The 7870-nt window shown below is 41.6% G+C and overlaps 1 pseudogene; it reads left to right on the top strand.

The window, feature by feature from the left end:
* Window positions 1-1040: 1040 nt before the first annotated feature.
* LOC132027575 (large ribosomal subunit protein uL30-like) lies at window positions 1041-6946 on the top strand (annotated as a pseudogene).
* Window positions 6947-7870: the final 924 nt, after the last annotated feature.

Raw genomic sequence — 7870 nt, 5'->3', positions numbered from 1 at the left:
AAAAGTCAGTTACTTTGCATTCTTTTGAGGAGGTAAAACTTCCCAAACTGTTTTTGTTTTCTTCTCTGATTCCTGTGGATTATCTTCATCTGAGATGATACCCCTTCTTTTGTTTGAACATTTTTCCATGGGCTTTATTTTATTATTTGTTGATTATTCTCAATATCCTCTGGGGAATAAGAGATCTCAGAGATCTCACTTGGTGTGTTTTTTTGCCCTCATGCTGCTCTCTCTTCACCCAGGGGATGGTACGGTCCGTGAGTCAGACCTACAGTGAATGGCTGGTGCATGCATGCTGCTCTGGCCGGTTCAAGCAGTCTTCCCCCAAATGTGTCTGCTAGAAGGTGGCAGGCTCTTCCATTTGTTGGCCATCACACCTTCTGAACAGATGTGGTTCTTCAAAGATTATCATCTCAAGCATGCAGTTCTCAAAGGCTCCTGCTCTCTCTCTGCCCTCACCTTAGAACTATCCTTGAGGGGCAGTCACATCACAGCTTAGCTGAGCTTTATGTCAAGTGGATCTCTAATTAGGTCATCATATAAAGACATTTGTATTGGATTGCCTGGGTGGCTCAGTCAGTTAAGTGTTGGACTCTTGGTTCCAGCTAGGGTCATGATCTTAGGGTCCTGGGATTCAGCCCCACGTTGGGCTCTGTGCTGGACATGGAACCTGCTTGGGATTCTCCCTCCCCCCTCCCTGTGCCCTGCTCACCCTCTCCCCCCACCCACATGCACACACACTCTCTCTCAAAAATGAAGTGAAGTAAAATGAAATAAAATAAAGACATCTGAATTAAAAAGTGATGGAAAAGATGCCCCTCTGTCTCTCTAGGGCCCAGTGTCTGCTGGGACTTGACAACCCATTTGTGCTTGCTCTCCAGCATCACTCCCCATCCTAAGCTCTTGGCCAGCATTCCCTACTGTCCTCCAAAAAAACTTTACAAGGCAGCTAGGAGTCAGATTTTCCTGTCTCTGAACTTCATGGGGAAACAGAGGCATGGAGGGACATGACGATTCATCTGCCTAGTTAATGAGCGTCTATGGTTCCTTTACTTCTCCTCCAGTGCTTTCTGCCATGGCATTATGCTGCCAGTTTTGCCCATCCCTTGAGGTTAGTTGGGCTGCTGTGGAAGGTCAGTTTAGATGAATCAAATATTTGAATTGCCTTGCTACTGCTTAGAAAGTGCCCAGAATGTAGGCTTCCCTACTGAGCATTTGAGGTGTGGTGCAGAATAAAACTGCACACACCTAGCGCCCCCCCAACCACGAAGCTCTGAGTCATGTGTTTACCATTCAGGCTCCATCAGTCTTAATCCACTCCATCCTCAGTGACAGCTTAGTCAGTATGAAGTGCTTCTAATAATAGCAGCGGAGGAACATACACAATACCTGTAATCTTGAAGGTGCTTTAGAAAATTATGCTCTGCCATTTCTGTGTCTGGTCATAATGTTAACATTACATCTGGAACTTCCTTAGCATGGTGACATAGACAGACATATTTAGTAACTGGGAAGTCATGGGGTTATACTTGAGGGGTCTAGCGCAGAGTTTAACCAGCCCCAGCTAACCACCTTGGACACCTCACCTGTCATGAACTTGCACTTCTAGGAGAATGGAAACCAGCATTTACTAAGCATCTTTTAAGAATCTTTTGGTTTCCATGGAATTTAGAACTATAATGGTCCAGCAGGTGTAGAGGGGAGCCAGCTGTGAAAGGGTTAATAGGTCAGGTGGCCTAAGGGCTAATATTAGAAACTCTGAAGGTGATCATCTGTTGGACTTACAGAAATAGAAGCTGGTAGGAAAAAGAAAGAAGGAAAGAACGAGAGGCAGTGAGATAGAAAAAAAAATCTCATTGACATGTTTCAGGAAAGGGGCCATTTAAAGTATTGATTGAAGAGATCCTGAGGCTGGTGTGTTCCCAGGGGGTGAGGAGAGTAAATAAGACAATTTGCTGGCAAAAGAAAATGCAGCTACACTGTTGTGGGATACAGAAGGACTGGGAAGCTAGCTTTAGCCCTTCACCTCATTCTGCTGTTGAGATGTGGTCCTTTGTCCAGAGCTACCTTTCAAGTATGAAAGGCTGAGACAGACACAGTGGGGTTTGGAGAAGGAGGATGATGACAGGGAGAGAGGAAGAGAGAATCTGAGATGGGCTAATTTCTTCAAGTTCCTGAAACAGAAGTACACATGAACAAATACACTTAAACATCTGTGACCCTTTCAGGAGAAAATTCTGATTCCATGATTTCACTCCATGAATAAATCCACTTTGTCATTTATTTTGATGAATAAAATGTTATTCATGGACTCAAATCTATTTAGAAACCTTTTACTATTTTACAATCTCATGGATTTGAAGACGACGTAAAACCTGTTCTCTGTAGAAGCTTCTCATTTTGATCTCCACATGATGACAGTTCAGTTGCTAGTCAATCATGCAAAGAGGGAAAATCTTTTGAGAATGTGCCTAAACCATCATAATGTTTAGTATACTGGTCGTACTTCTGCAGGGGAATATACTCAGCATCAAAAGAATTGCAGAGGGCAGGGCAGTTTGGGGTTTTACTTCCATCTTCTTCAGCCATAATTTTCAAGAAGTGCCATGCTAAGTCATAAAATCATAATTATACACTAAATTGTACTCACAGACTTGGGTATGATTACAGAGGTTTCTGGAGTGACTAAATATTTTCACTAAGTGGATAATTGTGTATTCCTTTTTTTTTCCTTCACATTTATATTATAAAAATTTGCAAACATCAGAAAAGATGAAGGACTCCTCCAATAAACACTCATATATCTGCTTTTTAGATTCAGTAATAGTTAATATTTTGCTTTATTTGCTTTTTCTTTCTCTGGACATTAGATATATTTATAACCTTTGAAATTAAGTTGTAGTTATCATGATATTTTGCTTCTAAATACTTCACCAAGCTTGACACTTTGTCATGCCATTAGAGAATGAGAATTTTTTTTTATTTTCAGCATAACAGTATTCATTATTTTTTCACCACACCCAGTGCTCCATGCAATCCGTGCCCTCTATAATACCCACCACCTGGTACCCCAACCTTCCACCCACCCACCCCCCCGCCACTTCAAACCCCTCAGATTGTTTTTCAGAGTCCATAGTCTCCCATGGTTCACCTCCCCTTCCAATTTCCCTCAACTCCCTTCTCCTCCCTAACTCCCTGTGTCTTCCATGCTATTTGTTATGCTCCACAAATAAGTGAAACCATATGATAATTGACTCTCTCTGCTTGACTTATTTCACTCAGCATAATCTCTTCCAGTCCTGTCCATGTTGCTACAAAAGTTGGGTATTCATCCTTTCTGATGGAGGCATAATACTCCATAGTGTATATGGACCACATCTTCCTTATCCATTCGTCCGTTGAAGGGCATCTTGGTTCTTTCCACAGTTTGGCGACCGTGGCCATTGTTGCTATAAACATTGGGGTACAGATGGCCTTTCTTTTCATGACATCTGTATCTTTGGGGTAAATACCCAGGAGTGCAATTGCAGGGTCATAGGGAAGTTCTATTTTTAATTTCTTGAGGAAAAGCCAAGTTTTGTTTAGAAAAGGTAGGCAAGAGGAATTGATTGTCAGCATAACTTTTGGTAATGGAGGTTTCTAGCACTTAGCTAATTCTCACATTGATTTTCTCATACATGGTGCCATTTTATGAACCATGCATAATAAATTCCATCTTGGTAGTTCTGGTTTCAATAATTTCAAGAGACAAAGCAAATCCACTTTAATTCTGTACCTTTATGTCCATTTTCTTCATTATTTCCTTCAAAAACACATCTCGGTTACAATGTTCTCTTGCACACACTAGAAGACAGAACTTGCTTTTTTCCTCCCAATATAGGAAGTACTAGAATTATTTTGTAATATGTATTTGGGTGTGCTAAGGAGAAAGTTAGAGATCTCTTTAACAGAGTTAAGATCTCCTTTGAGATTTTTCCTTATTTTTCCTGGGACTCAAATCACCTTGCAAGGTGGAGGATGTTAAACATCACATTAATACTTGCTGGTGATTATGGGACATTAATGTATATGCTACTTCACAATACTTTACAACCTTCTGCAGAAAAATAATTATATTCCTTTAATGTATTCATAATATCTCTGCAATTTCTTTTAAAAATTTTTTATTTATTTATTTCACAGAGAGAGAGAGAGAGAGAGAGAGAGATCACAAGCAGGCAGAGAGACAGGCAGAGAGAGAAGGGGAAGCAAGCCCCCTGCTGAGCAGAGAGTCCAATGTAGGGCTCAATCCCAGGACCCTGAGATCATGACCTGAACTGAAGGGAGAGGCTTAATCCCCTGAACCACCCAGGTGCCCCATCTCTACAATTTTTAACTGCTGTTTTGTTCCCAGCCTATCTTGTACACAAGTGCAAATCTTCATACCAGTTAATCAGTGGCTAGATTATAGATTATAGAAATTATTCATTAGAAAGCTATAGATGTCCTGCATTTGTTTCAGAACAAACCAGAGAATTTAATTCAAAGTTCTAAAAAAAAAAATAGTTATAAAAAATTTTTGACAGATGAGACACCTGGATGGCTCAGTCGTGGGCATCTGCCTTTGGCTCAGGTCTTAATCCTGGGGTCCTGGGATCAAGCCCCGCATCAGGCTCCCTGCTTGGTAGGAGGCCTGCTTTCCCTCTTCTGGTTCCCCTGCTCGTGTTCCTACTATCGCTGTGTCTCTCTCTCTGTCAAATAAATAAATAAAATGTTTTAAAAATTAAAAAAAAAATTTAGACAGATAGATGGCATATGAACGTAATGAACCGGCTATAAACAACACTCTTGAATATGTCAAAGTACTCTCTGGCACTTTTCCTTCTTTTTATCAACCTCCTCTCCTTCACAACAGATCAATGTGTGGCACCCATGACAAAGCCTCAACAATATTGGTCTAAAATTGGACAAAAGCTATTGTAATTGGATAATAATGATCTATAAAACAGTGAGAGCTAGCTGTTTTAGGTAAAAAATAGTTAAACTATGTGTCAAGTCCCCGGAACCTGTGTGTCCTGCTGCCATTTCACGTAGGCAGACGTTCTAGTCCAGTGGTTCTCAAAGCTCAGGATGCCCAAGGTTGACAGGGTGCCTGCAAACATGTTTATTTCTTGATCCTGATCTTAGAGGCTCTGATTTGGCAGATCAGGAGTGGAGCCCAGGAACCTACATTCTGTTCTGTTCCCTATGTGATTCTGATGCAGGCCATGATGGAACCTGCTTTGACTTATATTGTTACTGGCACCTAACATGCCAAGAGGATGGGTCACAGCTAAGCCCAAGCCATTGTGTGTAAGCTGACTTAATACTTGTCTTCGCTGGTTGACCAGGGCTAATGGTCCCCATTGCATCCCAGATCAGTCACTGCTCAGAAGGAACAAAGGACTGGAATGCTGTAAATAAAGTCATTGTGTGGACTGACTCTGAAAAGGAGGCTTTGTTCCCCTGTCAGCTCTGAAACAAACTTATATGACAGGACACCTGGGCAGTAGTGTTTAAACAAAACTGTGTGTGTGTGTGTGTGTATGCACACGTGCATGGACATAGCTATTAGACCCAAGGTTAGTATTTCAAGGGACTACCCCACACTTCTGATAAAGTTCAGCTACAATGTGACATATGCACTCACAAAAATCATCATGCTATGCACAACAGTGCAAGAAAAACCACAGGGTTTATGGGAAAAGATGGGATCAGAGAGACAATATTCCAAAACTTTAACAGTGACACATTAAAGAAAAAGGTATAGGAACCTAATAAAAATTCTAGCACAGTTTTACACGTGTTAAATGATCAAGAAATTCATAAGTAGCCTCATAACTTAAGAAATTCATAAGCAACCAGAAAAAAAGGTATAGAACTGGAGAAAAAGAAGGTTCCTGCTGTGCCAGAAATCATTAAGATGAAGAAAAGGAATATTGCAGAGCTGAAGATCAAGCACCTGAGAAATTTTCCCGAAAGATGCCTCAAAATGCAAGAGGAAGCTTATCTATGAAAAAGCTAAGCACCATAATAGGGAAAATTGGAGAATTCACAGAAGAAAGATTTGAATTGTGAGGATGGCAAGAAAAGTGAGCAACGTCTTTTTTTCTTTTTTCTTTTTTTTTTTTTTCTTTTTTAAAGATTCTATTTATGGGATGCCTGGGTGGCTCATTTGGTTAAGTGTCTGCCTTCAGCTCTAGTTATGATCATGGGGTCCTGGGATCAAGCCCCACTGTTCAGCAGGGAGCCTGCTTCTCCCTCTGCCCCTCCCCCTGTTTGCACTTTCTCTCAAGGAGAAAGAGAGAGAGAGTGAGCAGGGAGCGGGCAGAGGGAGAAGGAGAAGCAGACTCCCCACTGAGCAGGGAGCCAAGATTATGACCTGAGCCTCGGGCAGATGTTAACTGACTGAGCCACCCAGGTGCCCTGTAAAGTGAGCAACTTCTGTGTAACTGTGGGACCCAAATGGGCATTTCTTTTCAGGATCAGAGGTATCAATGGGGTGAGCCCAAAGCTCCAAAAGGTCTTCACCTGCGTCAGCTCTTCAGGGGCACCTCTGTGAAGCTCAGTAATGCTTCTGTTAACATGTTTAGGATGGCAGAGCCTTAACTTGCATGGGGTACCCAAGCCTGAAATCAGTAAATGAGTTCCCTCCTAGCATGGTCACAGCAAAATCAATGAAATAGTCAATTGTCCTGACAGATAACACTCTGATTGCTCTAAATAGGGCACCACCTGCATGGAGGATCTTATTCATGACATCTGTACCGCTGGACAATGCTTCAGAGAGGGAAGGAACTTTCTGCAGCCCTTCTAATTATCTTCTCCATGAGGTAGAATGAAGAGAAAGATTACAGATTTTGTAGAAGGTGGAGATGCTGCCAGCAGGGAAGACCAGATCAATTGTCTTGTTAGAAGGTTGAGCTAAGATGTCTGCCATGACTATAATCTGATCAGTTAATAAACAGTGACCGATTTCACGTTAAAAAAAAAAAAAGGAAATTCACAAGTAACCAAATAAACATGGCTTTAAAAATACTTCCAATTTGAAAGGGTTGCAGCTTGTGATTCACTGTTAAGTGGTGGGAAGGTGGGTTATCTAAGCTCAGAGGAAAGAGTATAAGAGCAGATGTGGATGGGCATGACGTAACACCTGCATGAACTGAGATACATGGTAGGTACTTGGGGTGGTGTGTGTGCGTGCAAGTGCGTTTTGGGTATCCCAGGCCACTTAGTTCAGCTGAGTGCAGTGTTCTGCTTTCATCCAGTTTCTCACTCATAAGAGCTCATCTCACACAGCAAAGGTAAATGTGCTCGGTACTCATATTGTTTCCTAACATATCAGTCACTATTGGGCCAAATTTGTGTTTTTAGTATAAGCATTACTGCAGAATGAACACTGCCTGTAAGAAATTCACCTCAGAGGTAATAGTTTCAAGTTGCCTGACTTTGAGGGTAGCCAGGAGGACATTACTGGCCTACAAGGAATGGTGTCTGTCTAAGAAGGGTTAGGGACTGAAAATATGAGGGTAGAGGTTGTGCTGTTCCCTGCTACCTTCTCCGCTGTCCCCATGACCACGAAAGATTCTCATAGGTATTATCTCAGAGTCTCATAGCTGTTACGTTTTCCCATATTTTCTTAGACTAACTTAGATTAACAAATACCCAAGGGTTTAGGATATCTCGGTATAGAAAACAAAACAAAAAACACCAGCATTAGGGTAGGCTTCAGAGGGCTCATATTTTATGCTTAGCTCTGCAAGCTATGTGACTTAACGCAAGGCCCTTCATTTCTCTTGGATTCATTTCCTCATCTGAAAAGTACAAAAACTTAACTGCATTTTCTTTCTCT

Source organism: Mustela nigripes, chromosome 12 (assembly GCF_022355385.1).
Source record: "Mustela nigripes isolate SB6536 chromosome 12, MUSNIG.SB6536, whole genome shotgun sequence".
NCBI classification, from domain to species: Eukaryota; Metazoa; Chordata; class Mammalia; order Carnivora; family Mustelidae; genus Mustela; species Mustela nigripes.
This window is presented reverse-complemented; position numbering and strand designations above follow the sequence as displayed.